Genomic DNA, 19,929 nt, shown 5'->3' on the forward strand with positions numbered 1-19,929 from the left:
TGGAAAGAGATGCAGTGGTTTTTGTCGAGGTTCATCTCAAGCAGCTCTGTAACACAGGAGTCTGTGCTCTACAGGCTGTTCCCAGGGACGCACACCGAGATAAATATCAAGTGCTGCTGGAGAATCATCAATTCAGTGAAAGACACTCTTTGGTCTGCCCAAAAGTTGCCAGTCGTCCAGCGCAAAGTGTTGTCCATGACCGAGTGTTGCAGACTGGCACATTCCAAGGTCCAGGACTACGTGCTGAGGGATGCACTAAAGCTTGGGGCAGCCACTACAAAGGCTCAATGGGGGAAAGACCACTGTGTAAGGTTCTCTCGCCACAGTGAACTGAGGGACTGGACACATGGGAAACCTTGGGCTCGAAACACCAAATATGGGTTTGCTGTAAAATGTACATGGCAGGTAAAATGGAATGGAAGGATTGTAAGGCAACTCATTCCTGTATCGAAGAAAACTGATTTCCTTTTCACTTTTTGGAATTTCAACTTGGTGCTGTTTTGAACTGTTTTGTAATGTATTTTTTTTTAAACAGATTTTTATGAATAAAGTATATTTTTGGGGAATAAAATGTTCTCCTCTCCACGTACTTTCCTGGCAGGGGAGAAACCATGATCAGTGGCCTTTGATGCTGTTCCAGGTAGGTTTTGAATAAAATGGCTGTAACCAATTCTAGAGCTTCAGGCCAGGGAGTGCGCAACACCGTTCGGGTGGTGGTGAAGGATAAGGAAGGAGGTGAACTTGTGGACTGAACTTTCTTCAATAAGAGAATCCTTATCGATTGCTGTGGATTCCAAGCTGCGGACAACTTCTGCCTGCAGGACTTCCCCAGCAGTGGATATTTCGATGTGGTGTTCAAGAATGTCGCAGGATGCATCAAGTTCCTGAAGGTGTTCAAGAAGAAGGGAAACCAGGCGCCGCTGTCAATCCTCATAGTGGAGCTACTCTTCACACTGCCATTGCAATGCGACCGGGTGGTGACAATTCATCTCTATAACCCCATGTTCCTGTCCTGGATGTACTCATTTTCCTCGCCAGGTACGTCGAGGCAGCCACAGCATGGATGTCAAGGACCCATTTGGGATTTGGACCAGCAAGCAACAGCTCAAGGTGACCTTGAAGGTCGATGCCAACAGAGCCATCATCCATCCCCCTCCAGTTTCGCTATCGGGGGAAGTTGAAGCTTCTTGGTCTCTGCGAGGCAGCCCAGAGTTTGTCGTACCTGTGGGAAATCTGGTCACGTGGCAGCAAACTGCAGCACAGTTATCTGCAAGAACTGCAAGGAAGGCCATCAGACCAAGGACTGTAAATACAGTAAGTGCTGCAATCTGTGTGGTAGGGCAGGCCACCTCTACAAAATCTGCTTCAAATGCTGCCTTGGTTATGGTCAGGTGACAAGGTCCAAGGAAAGGTCGGGAGAAGGAACGGTGAATGCGTCTGGTGCTGGGAAGGAGACAAGCAATCCTCCCCACAGCGAGGGAAGTCTATCTGAGAAGGAGAAGGGGATGTAGCTGCAACCAATAACCCAACACCGACCCCGTGCCCGGAAACTCCTCCACTACAGACAGAATCAATGGAGGAGGAGGCAGCAGATGGACAAACTGGTCAGTGGCAAGTGGTATAAAGGAAAACCACAAAGAAGCCCCCAAAAAAGGAACAGGTCACCACCCAAACCAGTGGCAAGAGGAGACGACCGTCTGAGACAGACGACAGCAGCTCCTCCTCATTGGACAAGGAAGGGCTGGAACGACGGCACCTGCAAAAGAAGTGGCAGAACTCAAAAGGAGCTGGAAGAGAAAGCCCCCCAGCTCCGGGGAACTGAAAGCTGTGATGGGCCCAGTGCGCCCCAAACCCAAAGCGCCTAACCCAGCGAGCTGCCCAGCGCACCCCAGCTCCGGGACACAAGACAGCAATGAAGCATCTGGCGCACTCCTGCTCCGGGAAGCCGGGAGCAGTGATGTCTTCGAGAAGGAACAGTGGGGAAAGACACACCAGCAGAGGACAGCCCAAGCCTTGTTGCCTACAAGTCCCCCAGCCCCCCCACCCCAAATGTCACCCCAGCAGAACAAACCCCCCATGAGTAACCAGGAGGGATTTCTGAGCCCAACGAATGTGAAACAGCTTGTGTACACTATGGGTATGCAGGAACATATCCACGGATTGGGACTAGCAAGGACACCTGGTTTGGGAAGCAACACCCAACTTTAAAATGGGTATAAAGATTGCTTTGATAACGTGCATAACATTAAATCTACTACGCGATGTGTTTTGACCTTGGACTACCTCGCTAAGGTCAAAGCCAACCTGCTTTTTCTGCAGGAGTGTGGATACCACACCTCAATACCTTCAGGCAATGGTCACGATGGTGGTCCAACTGGCCATCCATCTGGTCAGGTGGTAATGATTCCCGTTCCTTCAGCCTGGGTATTCTGCTGCGGGGAGGCAACCTCACCATCTCCGAAGTTAAGGAGGTGGTGGGCGCTCACCTTCTCATAGCAGATGTAACGTACAGCAATGCTCCGCTCCGGTTGATCAACATATACACCCCGGTTCAATGCAGCGAATGGCTGACCATCTTCCAGCAGCTCCCACTGCTGCTGGCAATGTCCAGGCCATTCTAGGTGGTGACTTCAACTGCATCATTGATGCAGCTGGACAATCCGGCAGTGATGACAGAAAACTGGACGCTATGTCTAGATTCCTAATGGAAACAGTAAAAGATGCCAAGCTGCACGACATCTTCAGCAAACCTGCAGATGGAGCACAGCATAGATACACCTGGTCAAGACCGGACGGGTCTGCCCTTTCCAGGATTGGCTTCCTGTTTGTGCCTCATGCTGTCACGGTCAGATCCACCGAGGTCAAACCGGTGTTCTCTGACCATTGCCTCTTACTGGCCAACTGTCACTTACAGGACGACCAGCGGGTTGGCAGGGAGACATGGAAGCTCAATGCTACACTGCTACCCCCATAGAACGTTGAGGAACCCAAAAGGGATTACAAAGATTGGATAACCCTGAAGCCCCTCTTTGAGTCTCCAGTTCACTGGTGGGAAATGATCAAGGAGAAAATCAAGAGGTTCTTTATCTCCAAAGGTGTTCGGAGGGCAAGAGAGAGAGACAGAGGGAAATGTCCCGACTCCGGAAAAGAATGCAAAATCTCTCCGGCTGCAGTCGATGGGGAGTCAAGGTCAGGGAGGATCTCCAAGTGGTGAAGAGTCAGCAGGCCTCGCTCTTAGCCATGGAGGCCTCCAAGATCATCTTCCGGTCCAGAGTCCGCTCGGTTGAGCAGGATGAACTGTGCTCACGTTTCTTCTTCCAAAAGGTACACACAGAGAGCTCTGTGAACAGCAGCCTAAAGGAAGAGGATGGCTCGGTAACGTCTTCGCAGTCTGACATACTAAGGATCAGCAAATCCTTTTATGCTGGGCTGTACAACGTGAAGCCCATGGACAGCACGGCCTCCCAGTCCTTCCTGTCATCTATCACAGAGGTCTTAGATGACAGCATGCAGGAGACACTGGACAAACCACTAACTCTAGATGAGCTGACAAACACCTTCAGGTCCTTTGAGACTAGTAAAACTCCCGGAAGCGAAGGCTTACCGGTTGAGTTGTACTTGGCTCTGTGGGACTGGATTGGCTCAGACCTACTGGCAGTATACGAGAGTATGCCTCTGGCCGGCAGCATATCAGAATCCATGAGGAAAGGCATCATCACCCTCATCTACAAGCGGAAGGCGGAAATTGGCAGCTCATCTCACTGCTAAATATTGACTACAAGAATCTGTCCAAAGTCAGTCATCGCCAGTCAGGTCAAGTCTCATCTTTAGTTGGTGATTCACCCTGACCAGACCTGCACTGTACCTGGCAGGAAGATCTCTGACAGTCTCGCACTACTCAGGCATACAATCACCTATGTACGGGACAGGAGCGTGGACATTTACCTCATCAGCTTGGACTAGGAGAAGGCTTTTGACAGGATATCGTACACCTACATGCTGGACATGGTCTCCAAAATGGTGTTTGAGGGGGGAATCCACAATTGGATCAAACTGCTCTGCACAAACATCAGTAGTGCAGTCTCAATCAATGGGTGGGAATCAGAGAGTTTCCCAACCCAATCTGGAGTCAGACAGGGCTGTCCTCTCCACTGTCTTGTTTGTTTGCTGTATCGAATCTTTTGCTGAGTCCATTAGGAAGATGCAGGCCTAAGAGGGATGACAATCCCAGGCATGGGAGGGACTCGGGTCAAAGCCTCCCTGTACATGGATGATGTCGCCGTCTTCTGCTCGGATCCACTGTCCATTCACAGACTGATGAGCATCTGTGACCAGTTCGAATGGGCCTCAGGAGCCAAAGTCAACCACGGCAAGAGTGAGGCCATGTTCTTTGGGAACTGGACCAACCGATCCTTTGTCCCCTTCACCATCAAGTCAGACTACCTGAAGGTGCTGGGGATATGGTTTGGAAGGGCTGGGCCATGCGCCAGAAACCGGAAGGAGCAAGTAGCCAGGGGACAGCATAAACTGAGAATGGGGGAGCAGTGTTCTCTCTCCATTGTGGATAAGAACCAGGTCATCAGGTGCAAGGTGCTCACGTTGTTGCTGTATGTGGTGCATACCACATGGTCTGGCCCATAACCCACTCCTGCGCCATGGCGGTCACCCGAGCCATTTTCCGTTTTATCTGGAGATCCAAAATGGACCGGGTCCGGAGGGACACGATGTTCAAACCTCTGGATAAGAGCGGGAAAATATCCTGATGACCACCTTAGTGTGCAGCTGCATCAAGCTGTTTGTAGAACCCCAGTACGCAAACACCAAGTGTCACTACATGCTGAGGTTCTATCTGTCTCCGGTGTTGCCGCGGAATGCTCCATCCAGTTGGACCGTGCCATACCACCTATCCTTAGTGGGAAAGTTTCTGCAGAAAAACACCTCTGACCACCAATCCATCAGGCAGTGATCTGCACAGAATGCTCTCAAGAACCTACAGGAAAAGGAGATGGTGGATCCTGTCGGATGGTTCCCCAAGCAGACTGCCAAAATCATTTGGCAGAATGCCTCATCACCAGAAATTTCAAACAAGCACCAACACATAGCTTGGCTGGTGGCGAGAAGGGCTCTCCCGGTCAGATCCTTCCTGCGGGCCCTGAGTTTCACCCCCTCCACACGTGTCCTCAAGGTGGCTGTGGTGGGGAAAAGACAGTTGCCCACCTCCTTCTGGACTGTGCCTTTACAAAACAGGTTTGGAAAGAGATGCAGTTCTTTTTGTCACGGTTCATCTCAAGCAGCTCTGTAACACAGGAGTCTGTATTCTACTGGCTGGTCCCAAGGACATACACCAAGATAAACATCAACTGTTGCTGGAGGACCATCAATTCAGTGAAAGATGCTCTTTGGTCTGCCTAAAACTTGCTGGTCTTCCAGCACAAAGAGTTGTCCACAACAGAGTGTTGCAGATTAGCACATTCCAAGGTCCAGAACTACGTGCTGAGGGACGCACTAAAGCTTAAGGCAGCCCCTGCAAAGGCTCAATGGGGAAACCCCTCAGGCTGTATACACCAAATATAGGATTGCTGTAAAATGTACATGGCACATAAAATGGAACAGAAGGATTGTGAGGCAACTCACTCCTGTATTGAAGAAAACAGATTTCCTTTGCACTTTTTGGAATGTCAATTTGGTGCTGTTTTGAATGGTGTTATAATGTATTTTTAAAAAAAGATTATGAATAAAGTATATTTTTGGGGAAAAATTTTTCCTCCAGCTCTATTTTATGTATTCCCTGCATGATTGGCATGGGTTGTGTAATTTGCGATGTACAAGTCCACATTTTCATCGGTTAAGTCTTACATGTCCAAATCCTTTTCCCCACAGCAAATTGTTTTAAGGATTTACACTTTCATAACCATGCTCTCTTTGCCTAACTTAGCCGTACATTAAAAGAAGAAACTAGGTACTTCTTGGTACTGCTTTGGAAATTAACTATTTCTGGAATTTAGATAAGAGCAGTATTGGGTTGGGTTGGTAACTAGGCATGGGTACTTGACAAAATACTTAGTCATCGAGAGATACAGCACTGAAACAGGCCTTTTGGCCAGAGTCTGTGCCGACCAACAACCACCCATATATACTAATCCTACATTAATCCCATAGCCCCTGCCACATCCCCACCATTCTCCTACCACCTACCGACAGTAGGGGCAATTTACAATGGCCAATTTACCTATCAACCTGAAAGTCTTTGGCTTTGGGAGGAAACCAGAGCACCCGGCAGAAACCCACACGGTCACAGGGAGAACTTGCAAACTCCTCACAGGCAGTACCCAGAATGGAACCCGGGTGGCTGCAGCCGTGAGGCTGCGGTACTAGCCACTTTGCCGCCCCCAAGCAAGACTTTAACCCACTACAATAAACAGGCAACTGAAGACTCATTCCTTTGATCTGGAACCCATTTATCTGTTCATGATTCACACATTTGCCATCTCCAAGGATAATATCCTGGTTTGAAAATGTAAAGATGGCAATTGAGCCAAAAAAAAAATCATTTTTGTGAAGTCACAAATTAATGTTCCTTAAAACTTATATTAAAGTGTCCAAATATCATCATCCTTTCATTATCAATTATATAAATATTTGCTTGCAATGTTTGAAAACACCAAATTATATGAAGGCTGTTACAAATTATCTATTCCTACCTCAAGGTTTTAAAAATTACTATGTAGCTTCAAGTCTGTTGATTGCAGATATACCAGTGATTTAACATCCAGAACAGTAATGGTGCAGAGAAATGAAACATTGGAAAATAGAACACAAGGTGACTAGTTTTCTTTAACAGCAATGAAACCAAAGCAATACCATCTCAGATGTGAACAGCAATACAGCTTGGTATGATGGCAAATCAGAGAAAATGCTGGAAATACTCAACAGGTCTGGCAGCATCTGTGGAAAGAGAGAGTTGATGAAAGGTCACTGGTCTGAAACATCAACTTTTTCTCTCTACAGATGCTGCCAGACCTGCTATTTCAAGTCTTTTGCTTTGGTATTATAGCACTCCATTTCTAGTACAAGGTTTTCTAGCCATATGTTGTTAGGAGCTTTGCTACAAGTTAGCAAACGTTATAAAGTGAATTAATTTTCCTTTTTTTAAAAAACAAATTGCATTTGTCTCCACATTAGTACTCAGGCCATTTGGTAATTGAGCAAATAAGCATAATTTCAATGGAGATTTTATCTATTTATAAATAAATGAGTCACCAAAATTTTCTCCATTTGTGAATGTTTTCAATTCAAATACCTGCCATTTTATTCAACAATTACTCAGGGGTTTTTTAAAAAAAAGGATATAAAGAGCATTGAAAACAGATGGCAGTCTATTTACTGATGTGCTTTCCTGCATTATTTTTACCATAGCCATTTTTAACTAACAAGCAGCGCCAGGCTACAAAAAGAGTTGTAGAGAATAAAAATGGGCTAACAGCTAAAAGATGCACCTGCACTCCATTTCCCCAAAACCTTTATCCCAACAGTTAAAAGGACATTTGCCAATGCTTTTCTCCTGTCCTGTGTTTAATTACAGTGTGCAGCAGCACTTAGAAAAAAAGTTAACCTCTCAAAACAAACTTCCTCCAAACCCAGCAATAACTATCATGTTGGACAAGAATAATCTCTAAAGTAAATTTGAGGCTTCCTTGTTCCATTTAAAGCACACCTACTACTTAGCAGAGCACTTTTACATCGTCTATGAAATCTCTTTTGCGACAAGTGTATGGGAAGGGGGGAACAAGGGAACATCCAAATCCACATAAAAATGTCCCTTGCTTTTTGCTAAATTGACCTTTGACAAAAATGAGGGGAGCAAGAAACTATGCCTTCTTGAACATCTCAAAAAAGCTTGTATACTAAAGCATGTTATTATTGGCTAAAATTCTTGAAGTACAGCACAGAATTGGGAAAAATTATCCAAGCATAAAATGGTTTAACAATCTAATTCAATGCACAATGTTGTACTGACAAATTTGAAATTAGGAATATTTTATTAGCTGGCTTTGGGTTGCTTCCTCTTCAGTCCCCCAATTAAATCAGTGAATGGCGTAAGATGCCAAGATTTTACGCGAGATACTAATTTCAAAAATTGCTTTGTTTCAGTCATCACCAATTCAGATGCAATGTCAGTATCACAAAAAAGAATGAATTGCAAAGTGTTTCATGAGACTTTATTGCTGATTAGCTTTTTACCTTGCTGATGGCTACTCCCAAATCAGCAGTTTGTACAGTGGAAGTGCACTAGTAAATACACAATGTCAATCTGTTGTAAAGCAAGTCATATAGAGACGGAATAGAATTAACTAGCATTTACAAGTACAGCAGAGCACATTTTAAAATTAACTGATACTTAAAATAATTTCTCCTGTACAGTATATAAACTATTAGCATTCACTGCAGTTTACAACCCAGGAAATCAAATCCAATTTAAGACTGACATTTTCAATGCAGGGTCATTGAAGTTGAGATTCTATGCTGTACCTTACATGCCACAGCTTCTTAATGATTCCAGGGAGTTTTAATACCTGCATCTTACCCAAATCCATTTGGTTTTCTCATGCTAACGCAAGTGGAGGAGTTCAGACTTGTCTATAACCGTTGAGAGCACGCACACGTGCACACACACACAAAATAAAACAAATAGATCCTGCAGTAGCCTTTGACCATCTTGGCATCACAGCATGTTTTAATACACATTGATGTTCCACTGTAAGTAAATAAAATTGCCAATAAGCAGGAAACAGCTTTATTTCAGGATTCAATTTTCCTTACAAATGTTCTACCTTTTTAAGAAAATGGAATTATTCAAATGACAGCAGATTGATACAATAATCTATAACTTTTGTTTTCAACATAAGGTGGGTCTTATGGCTTCACACCATTATAAACAGAGGAATCGCTTAAAACAAAGACATAGTTGGCAGCAGCCAATGGCTGCAACTGTCCCTGCATAAGTAGGAAGGCGCCTTTCAGCTGTATCAAGGTTTGTAAACAATTGGGTAAATTGATGGTTGAAAGACATTGTACATGCAGGCTTTAATTCAAAAAAAAACTAACGGCTGCACGATTAGCTCAAGGAGATCTGAAGAGTTATTCACTCAAGGTAGCAACAACCAAGTCTTTGCTGCTAAAACCACATTGCACAATAAAAAAAGTGGTTTGATCAGAAGCATGAACATACAGAGCTACATTTTGAAGCCGTTATTATAAATAGGATAAAGGGAGACAGGTCAGTCACTTTTTGTTGCAACTGATACTGCAATGAGATCTTTAACATTCCTTCTCAGAAGGTACTGGAAAACAAAAGATGAACGGTAAGCGGACAAAGATTTTTGCAGGAACAGGTTAACAAACTATACAAAATACAAGTCATCACACTGATGATCAGCAAGTTTGAATACATCTGTATTACACTGATCATTTAGGTTTCCTTACATACCTCAAACAGGATTTTGCAATATATATATATATATATTTTAAAAAAAAATCAGTGGCGTACTGGGGAAAATGCTGGAAGCATCTTTCAGACAAGAGTCTTCTGGCTCCCTAAATGTATATGAACTGAGATTGACAAAACAATTGAATTATCCCATAATTCCAGGTGACAGTGAGCAGATAACTGGTTCATGTTTTGTTTTAAATGTTAGAGGAAGCCCAAGGGCAGACATTTGTCTAGAATGTCCCTTCATGCAAGATTATGATGCTCAGCTCCAGTGGAAGAAGGAATTAAAGCTGTTGTGGAAGCTGTCAATAAGGGAAAACAGCAGAAGAAAAGCCATTGCTATCCCCCCATGAATCGGGAACATCGCAGGGTCATCCATGAGCTGGCTGAAGTCTATGGTGTTGAAAGTGTCAGCTATGACAGTGAGCCCAAGCGGAATGTTATCACTGCTGTGAAAGGAAAAATCGCTGTGTCCAAATGTGTCACTGACTTCACTGATTATCATAGCAGAAAATAGTTGCTGATCCACAAGCTCCACAAAATAGCTGCTTCTAAACTTTTTTCATCCCATTTCTCAGACTCCCCCTTTCCTTTCTGAAGGCACCAACTCATGCTTCGGTGCAGTTCTGCAGCAGACCAGGAACCTCCAGAACCTCAAGTGTCCATTCTTTAACATGTACTATTCATCTGAAGGGAGGATTTCAGCTAATTCAGTCCTTGTTTTATATCTGCACACAAGTATTTTGCAACAGGATAAAATTTTCACCCCTCCTAGCCATAGCCATCAAGACCAATTATACAGCTCCAAACACTACCCCCTGACCAAAAGCTGGACAGAATCTAATGCCGGATGTGTATAGCTCAATATTGCACAGGCGCATTTACCAATAGACATTATGGAATGCTCTAAAAGGCAGTTCTAAAGCATAAAATTGGGTAAAAGACAGCAGTAAACATGCAGGTATTGCTTCTTCAGTTATGATGGGATAATTCATAGGTTCAGTCAGTGACCTTCACTATACAAGACTTACAAACACATACTAGAGACACTTACCATTTAAAACACAAAAACAATGCACTCCACAAACGATGTTAACCCTTTCAACAAGTCAAATGTTATGTAAACAATCTTTATATGGCCTGATTTTCTTCAAATTTTACTTTTCTCTATTAAATAATTTTGGTTTATTTCGGTGGAAGCACTTCAGTTTTTGGTAAACTTCATGCACATAGTACTAGGAATGAAAACTTAAAAGGTGGAACAGAGCAGGTCTACTGATTTACAGTGGCCTAGCCTGCACTTGCAACCTCCAACACAATCTGTTTTTGCTATGTCCAGTGCTGTTAATAGCACATCTGGTAACCTCAAGAATTAGCTTGATATCATGGTTTGCTCAGTTACTTCAGCATCATTGTGCACAATAAACCTTACAGACAGCCACCATTAACGCTAACTTTAATTGTTTCACTGAAAAATGTTGCAATGAGAGAGTTAGAGGTTTATGCCATTCATGATATTGTTTTATGGCAAATGAAAAGGGACAACATTCAATGCTGCTCAATATGGGCTCCTCCTAGCGATTTGGATCTTAAGTAACTTTTCCCCACTGTAAATTTAGAATGTTACAATTTAATCGATTATGCAGTGAAACAGTTTTAAATGCATTATTATTTCAGCATTACTTGTGCATTGGAAACATGTCCAGTCAGTGCTACTGGAGGAAGAGGTAACATAAGCCTTTTGCAAGCCTTGCATCTAAGTGCACTGTGATAATGAAATGCTGCTAAATGCTAATGAAGTTGAAAACAATGCCCAATATGCCTTGCAATCATTGAGACAAATGGGCAATTGCAGTATTTAAAGACATCTTATACTCACTATTAAAACTACTGCACTACATAATTTAAAAAAAAATCATTTCTGAATCAAGATAAAAAAGTCTTTATCCATTACTCACCCTGGAAATTTTTTTGCAGTAATTTTATTCAGTTGAGACAAGTCTTAGACAATGAAAACAGTGACTTAAATAGTTACATTCCAAATTATATTATTCACTGTCCACCCATAGGAATATGGGCTACATCACAGCCATTAATAGTCGAAAAAAGCCAGACTTCCTTCTGCTTGGTCTTTTCTCTTGCAAGTGTCACAGCTCAAGCCCAGTCTTTCAGCTCCTTCAAGATAACTTTGTAGAATTCACCAGGATTCAATAGCCATATAAATGCCATACAAAATGGAGTATTGGCTGAAGTTCATAGCCACTTAAAACATAGGAAGGATATCCACTCATCTTTCCCCCGATCTTTGGCTATCTTAAAAAAAAGAGAAAGGAAAATTACTGCACCATCAGCTGATTAAAGAAAGTTACAATAACATGTAACCTGCACTGAGGAAACACATTTCAGCTGTTGTATCTTGACATTAAAAAAAAAGTTAATTATACAGATGTGCACAACAAATGCTTCTATAACAGCAATCCATTGTATGTAAAGCTTCTTGGGAACAAGTTGCTGTACAAAACAAGCTCTTACCAACTGCAATTTTTTGTTTTTTTAAAAACAGGGAATTTCTAAATAGTAGAATGCAATGAGTTCACTGATAGCTTAAAAAAAAAATCAGCTTGAAACAACTTCCAAAACTTCTATGGGTCTCTAAAGAAAACTGATGAAAAAGACCAATTAGTAAGGTCCTAAATCCATATACAGCACCTATTGGTGACACAATGCTCTATGTAATATTCAAGGGAATTAAACTTCAATAAATATGTACTTTTGATGGATCTTGTTCAAACAGTATTTAAAGGATTTGTTAGAGTCTGTTTTAGTGGTTTTGGGGGGGAAAAGAAAAACCAACTGGCCAGGATACAAGAACTAGCCTCCTCCCCCTCAAAAAGTGCCATGGGTCCAAACAAACATCCACCCGAGAGATTAAAAAGTGTGTTTCAGGTTAACATCTCATCTGAAAGAGGCTCAAGTGTCTGCTTCTGACATTTTCCACTTGTGTAAGGTCCCACCTCATCTTATGGGTGCAAGTTCAATAAAGGGGGGGGGGGGAGGAGGGAAAGAGAAAGAGATTGCAGGGGATTTGAAAGTGCCTAATAAGACCATTAAAGAAAGTTAGAGAAACAAATGTGGAAAAATATAGACCAGCAAGATTAGATTTAGTTGTAGGAGATGCTTTTATATAGACACAAATTAAATAAAACTGTTTTGGAAACAGTGTGCCATAAATAGGAACTCCAAACTGCATGGGGATGTTCTAAGCAGGATACCAAGGGTGGATTCCAGGACTCCTGTTATTTCAAAATGCATATAAAGTTAAGTGAAGTTTGCAGCTAGATACTAAAGAGGGTAGAACAAATAATAAGGAATAATGCAAACTAATTCAAAAGGATTTAGATCTTTTAGACAACTGGGCTAATTTGTGACACATACGGTTCAAAACAGATAAAAGTAAAAAGAATGAGTATAGAAACAAGGATGTGTTGGGGTTACAGCAGATAGATCATTTCATCACCATAGAGTCATACAGCACAGAAACAGGCCCTTCGGCCCATCGTGCCTGTGCCAGCCATCAAGCACCTACCTATTCTAATCCCATTTTCCAGCACTTGGCCCCTAGCCTTGCATGCTATGGCGTTTCAAGTGCTCATCAAAATACTTCTTAAATGCTGTGATGGTACCTGCCTCCATCACCTCTTCAAACAGTGAGTTCCAGATTCCAACCACCCTCTGGGTGAAAAATTGTTTCCTCAAATCCCCTCACATTAAATCTATGGCCCCTGGTTATTGACCTTCCCGCTAAGGGAAAATGTTTCTTCCTATCTAATCTATCAATGCCCCTCATAATTTTGTATACCTCAATCAGATCCCCCCCTTCAGCCTTCTCTGCTCCAAAGAAAACAACCCTAGCCTTTTCAGACTCTCTTCATAGCTGAAACACTCCAGCCCAGGCAACATCCTGGTGAATCTCCTCTGCACCCTCCCCATTGCAATCACCATCCTTCTGATAGTGTGGTGACCAGAACTGTACACAGTACTCCAGCTGTGGCCTAACTAGCTTTTTATACAGTTCCATCATAACCTCCCTGCTCTTACATTCTATGCCTCGGCTAATAAAGGCAAGAATCCCATATGACTTCCTAACCACCTTATCTACCTGTGCTGCTGCCTTCAGTGATCTATGGACAAGTACAAGGCCCCTCTGACCTTCTGTACTTCCAAGGGTCTTACCATCCATTGTATATTCCCTTGCCTGGTTAGCCCTCCCAAAATACATCACTTCACACTTCTCACGAATAAATTCCATTTGCCACTGCTCCGTCCATCTTACCAGCCCGTCTATATTGTCCTGTAATCGAAGGTTTTCCTCCTCACTATTTAAGACACCACCAATTTTCACGTCATCTGTGAACTTACTAATCATAGCTCCTATATTCACGTCTAAATCATTAATGTACACTACAAACAGCAAGGGTCCTAGCACCAATCCCTGCGGTACACCACTGGTCACAGGCTTCCGCTTGCAGAAACAACCCTTGACCATCACCCTCCGCCTCTTGCCACTAAGCCAATTTTGGATCCAGTTTGCCCTGGATCCCATGGGCTCTTACCTTTTTAACCAATCTCCCGCGTGGGACCTTATCAAAAGCCTTACTGAAGTCCACTTAGACAACATAACTGCTTTACCCTCATCTACACATCTAGTCACCTCCTCGAAAAATTCAATCAAGTTAGTTAGACACGATCTCCCCCTGACAAAGCTATGCTGACTATACCCGATTAATCCCTGCCTCTCCAAGTGTCCCTCAGAATTTTTTCCAATAGTTTCCCAACCACTGATGTTAGACTCACCGGCCTGTAATTACCTGGTTTATCCCTGCCACCCTTCTTGAATAATGGTACCACATTCACTGTCCTCCAGTCCTCTGGTACCTCTCCTGTGGCCAGAGAGGATTTGAGAATTTGTGTCAGAGCCCCTGCTATCTCCTCCCTTGCCTCACATAACAGCCTGGGATACATCTCATCTGGGACGGGGGTTTATCCATTTATAAGCCCACTAAAGCAGCTAATACTTCCTCTCTTTCAGCGCTATGTTCAAGTGTATCACAATCCCCCTCCCTGATCTCTACACCTACATCGTCCTTCTCCATAGTGAACACAGATGAAAAGTAATCATTTAAAACCTCACCTATATCCTCCGGCTCCACACAGATTGCCACTTTGGTTCCTAATGGGCCCTACTCTTTCCCTGGTTATCCTCTTGCCCTTAATACTTATAAAATGCCTTGGGATTTTCCTTTATCTTGCCTGCCAGTATTTTTTCATTTCCCCTCTTCGCTCTCCTTATTACTTTTTTTTTTTTTAAGTACCCCACTACACTTTCTATACTCCTCTGGGGCCTCCGCTGTTTTCAGCTTCTGATTCTGCATAAGCCTCCTTTTTTCCCTGATGCAATCCTCTATATCTATTTTATTTTAATTTTATTTAGAGATACAGCACTGAAACAGGCCCTTCGGCCCACCGAGTCTGTGCCGACCAAGAACCACCCATTTATACTAACCCTACAGTAATCCCATATTCCCTACCACCTACCTACAAGGGCCAATTTACCTATCACCTGCAAGTCTTTGGTGGTGGGAGGAAACAGGAGCACCCGGCAAAAACCCACGCAGTCACAGGGAGAACTTGCAAACTCCGCACAGTCAGTACCCAGAATTGAACCCGGGTCCCTGGAGCTGTGAGGCTGCAGTGCTAACCACTGCGCCGCCCCCATGACATCCAGGATTCCCTGGACTGGTTGGTCCTACCCTTCACCTTAACAGATACATGTTGGCTCTGAACGCTCACTATTTCCTCTTTGAATGACTCCCACTGGTCTGATGTAGACATTCCTACAAGTAGCTGCTCCCAGTCCATTTTGGCCAGATCCTGTTTTATCATACTGAAATCGGCCTTCCCCCAATTTAATACCTTTATTCCCGGTCCCTCTTGGTCCTTTTCCATAACTACCTTAAATCTTAGAGTTATGGTCACTATCCCCGAAATGCTCCCACTGACACTTCTACCACTTGTCCAGCTTCATTCCCTAGGATTAGGTCCATTACTGCCCCTTTCTTGTAGGACTTTCTACGTGCTGGCTCAAAAAGCTCTCCTGTATGCATTTTAAGAATTCTGTCCCCTTTCAGCCTTTTGCACTAAGACTATCCCAGTTGATATTAGGGAAGTTGAAATCCCCTATTATTACTGTATTATTTTTACACCTCAGGTTTGCCTACATATCTGCTCCTCCATCGCTCCCTGACTGTTTGGAGGCCTGTAATACACTCCCAGCCAAGTGATTTCCCTCTTTTTGTTTTTAAGTTCTACCCATATGGCCTTATTTGAGGAACCTTCTCAGATATCATCCCTCCTTACTGCAGTAATTCTCCTTGATCAACAATGCAATGCCACCTCCTCTTTTATCCCCTCCCCTGTCACACCTGAAGATTCTATACCCTGGAATATTGAGCTGCCATTCCTGTCCCTCCCTCAACCATGGCCCTGTGATTGCAATATCATAATCCCATGTGCTAATCAATGCCCTCAATTTATCTGCCTTACTAGTAAGACTCCTTGCATTAAAATAGATGCAATCCAGCTTTGCATTTTTACTTGTGCCTAAACAGGTCGATATTTGCTCTGCCTTCCAGACTGACTCGGTTTCTCTTCTACATTTCGCTGTGCCACACCCCCTACTGTACCTCCACTGTGTATCCCATCCCCCTGCCAAATTAGTTTAAACCTCCCAAGCAAGGATGTTGGTCCCATTCTGGTTCAGGTGCAACCCATCTAACTTGTACAGGTCCCAAATTTGCCAGAAACAGTCCCAGTGATCCAGGAAACTAAAGCCCTCCCTCATGCACCATCTGCTCTAGCCTTCTATTCCTATACTCACGAGCATGTGGCACCAGGAGTAATCCAGAGATTACAACCTTTGAGGTCCTGCTTTTTAAGCTGTTACCTAGCTCTCTAAATTCTTGTTGCAGGACCTCATCTCTCTTTCTACCTATGTCGTTGGTACCAATGTGTACCACGACCTCTGACTGTTCACTTTCCCCCTTCAGAATGTCCTGCAGCCACTCCGCGAGATCCCTGACCCTAGCACCAGGGAGACAACATACCATCCTGGAGTCACGTTTGCGGCCACAGAAACGCTTAGCTGCACCCCTTACGATAGGGGGTTCTATCACAATAGCTCCCCCACTCCTCATCTTCCCCTCCTGTGCAGCTGAGCCACCCATGGTGCCACAGACTTGGCTCTTGCTGCATTCCCTTGAGAAGCTCTCTCGCCCAACAGTATCCAAAGTGGAAAATCTGTTAGAAAGGGAGATGGACCCAGGGGACTCCTGCACTACCTACCTAGTTCTTCTACTCTGCCTGGCAGTCACCCATTCCCTTTCTGTCTGAGCAGTCTTTACCTGCGGTGTGACCATCTCCCTGTACGTGCTATCCATGACGTTCAGACTCGCGGATGCTCCACAATGTCTCCAGCTGCCGCTCCAGATCCAAAACGTGGATTTCGAGTAGCTGCAGCTGGAAACACTTCCTGCACACATATTCGCCCTGGACACCGGAAGTGTCCCCGACTTCCCTCATTGCACAGGAGGAGCACTCCACGTTGCCGAGCTGCCCTGCCATGACTTACTCTTAATTTATCCCCTTAAATTACCCAACAATTAGATTTACACTAGGGACCTTGATTCCCCCAACAAAACACTACCTACTATATTTAAAAAAAACTGTAGACCTTTCTCTTTACTTTTAGTTACTTACTCAGCTATTTAGAGTTATTCCCTAACAGCAGTGACTCACCAACCAATCACCTTGAAGCTTTCCTGTCTTTAGTTACTGAAGAAAATTGCAAATTAGGTATCTACAGTACATTTCTAAAGTAGTTATATAGTTGCTGTATACAGCGCTGTCCAAACATATGGTGTGGTCTGCCATTTTTGTCACCTCACCATAAAGCATATTAATGCCTTATTTATGCTGTATGCTTGTAAACTCCAGCATTTGTCTACAATTTGAAATTTAAAAAAAAATAAACTAGCACAGAAGTGTCTGTTCACGTATGTAAAAACAACTTTAAAATAGTAAAGACTGTTAAAGTCTCAGTAGTAAATGTTCAAACCATAATGCAATGAATTGTGAAGATATATGTGCAAAATTATACGGTGACAGACACCTTCAGTGAAGTGAAATACTTCAGTTTAACCATATTAATTTTCTATGGCAACTATGCACATAAATCCTTTTGAAAACCAAACCATTCAACCTGGCTAGACAGTAAGTGTCTGTCTGAATCACTGTCGAATGAATAATTTACTTATGGCCCTCTGTAAACAGTCAGGAGTGAAAATGAAATTTGAGGGCTTTCAATAAAAAATGAGCTTATATCGACAGAAAGTACCCAGTAATTTGAACTTAAAAATTAAAATCCAAAACCAAGAATGAATGCTACATTGAAAAAAAAACACGAAGATTCATCAGTACATCAAATATTGCAGCTAATGTTGACTGAACATTTGGATCTAACTGAGCTCACTGTGGCAAATGCCAGTTGACGTGGCCCCTCCACACAAGTTTGATACATTCACACAAATTTCTTTGGCTGGGAAGTCGCAGTAGGGCAACTCTCAGTAAACAGAAGGCATAATGACAGTTACCGATCCATTTCTTTGCTTTGACGTGCAAAGCTTTATTTTAAATCACTATCTGGAACTTCAAGGGCCATTAAAAGTTCAGTCACAGAATGATGGGCAAGCCTGAAAGAGATTCATCTGCAGGCTGCTAAAGAATGACAACTAAAACATTGCTATAATTAGTAAGCACATAGTTAACAGTTTTAACAGGTCAATGGGCACCATTTTAAAAACATACAAGGCCAAATACTTTGCACTGAAGCCTGGCGACCTGACCAGAACCCGACTAGACCAGACTATACCAGACTACATGCGTCGGGTTTGGGTCAGGTTGAAATTCCGAGTCCAGCATTCGGGCTCGGGTCGGACTGGACAGTGCTGCTTCCGGGAAGTCACAGGATCAGGCTTATCCATGATTCCCCACAACTCCAGCTGCAGGAAGAGCCTGCTGCCGGAACAGATGAAGGATAGTGTCGGGTCGGGTTGGGTCAGGCGCGAAATTTTTTTTAAAAGGACTCCGGCTCGGTTCGGGTTGGGTGTGGTTGGGTCAGACCCGAGTCGAGTTTTAATTTTATACCTGAGCCAGGCTTTACTATGTACTACAAAACTTTTTCACCCCTTAAAAGCAAGGCATTCGCCCAAGTACAAGATGCACGAGGACTTCTGCTTATAATGTGGTAAGATAGGAGCAGGAGTAGACCATATGGTCCCTAGAGTCTGCTCCGCCATTCAATATGATCATGGCTGATCTCCTGCCTCAACTCCATTTTCCCGCCTGCTCCCCATATTCCTCGATACCCAAAAAATCTGAGTCAGGCTTAAACAGATTCAACAACGGAGAATTCCAAAGATTCACAACGCGTTGAGTGAAGGAATTTCTCATCTCAGTTCTAAATGGTCGGCCCCTTATCCTCTGTTCTAGATTCCCCAAACAGGAGATACAACCTCTGTCTACCTTATCAAGCCCCTTCAGAATCTTGTATGTTTCAATGAGATCATCTCTCATTCTTCTAAACTCCAGGCCCAATTTACTCAGCCTATCATAGAAAAATCTTCTCATCCCAGGAGCCAATCTAATGAACCTTTGCTGTACAACCTCCAAGGGAAGTTTATCCTTCCTTAAATCTGGAGACAAAAACTGCAGACAACACTAGTGATGTGGTCTCACCAAAGCCCTCTACAATGTAGCAAGACATCCTGATTCTTGTACTCCAATCCCCTTGCAATAAAGGCCAACATGCCATTAACGTGTCTTTATCTCTTTGCAGCCTGTGTCCTTCTCACAGCTTACATTTACACCTAGCTTTGTATCGTCAACAAACTTAGACACGTTATAGATTGTAAAGATTGAAGGTAATGATTTTAATGAAAATAGCCGAGGTCCCAGCACTGATCCTTGCAGCACTCCACTCGTTACAGTCTGTCAACATGCAAATGCCCCAGTGACCCCCACTCCACTCTGCTTTCTGTCCATTAACCAATCCTCTAATACATTACCCCCCAACTCCACGAGCCCTGATCTTGCCTATTGACTTTTTGTATGGCACCTTATCGAATGCCTTTTGGAAATCCAAGTATACGACATCTACTGGTTCCCCTTTATCTACCCTACTAGTTAATTCCTCAAAAAAATAGATTTGTCAAACACCATTTCCCTTTTGTAAAACCATGTTGACTTTATCTGATCATACTATGCTTTTCTAAGTGCTTTGTTAAGACTTCCTTAATAATAGATTCCAACATTTCCCCAACAAC

General features: G+C 43.4%; 1 protein-coding gene across 2 annotated transcripts in view; it reads right to left on the reverse strand.

The window, feature by feature from the left end:
* Positions 1-8,210: 8,210 nt before the first annotated feature.
* pwwp2b (PWWP domain containing 2B) overlaps positions 8,211-19,929 on the reverse strand; it is a 62,102-nt gene continuing 50,383 nt past the window's right edge. The window contains exon 4 of one of the 2 annotated variants that reach the window (XM_068052675.1): positions 8,211-11,799. The gene's annotated coding sequence lies outside the window, so the exon portion shown is untranslated. Of the gene's footprint in view, positions 11,804-19,929 lie in introns of both variants that reach the window. The other variant, XM_068052674.1, reaches the window with a different exon arrangement.

This window comes from Heterodontus francisci, chromosome 20 (genome assembly GCF_036365525.1).
Source record: "Heterodontus francisci isolate sHetFra1 chromosome 20, sHetFra1.hap1, whole genome shotgun sequence".
Taxonomy (NCBI): domain Eukaryota; kingdom Metazoa; phylum Chordata; class Chondrichthyes; order Heterodontiformes; family Heterodontidae; genus Heterodontus; species Heterodontus francisci.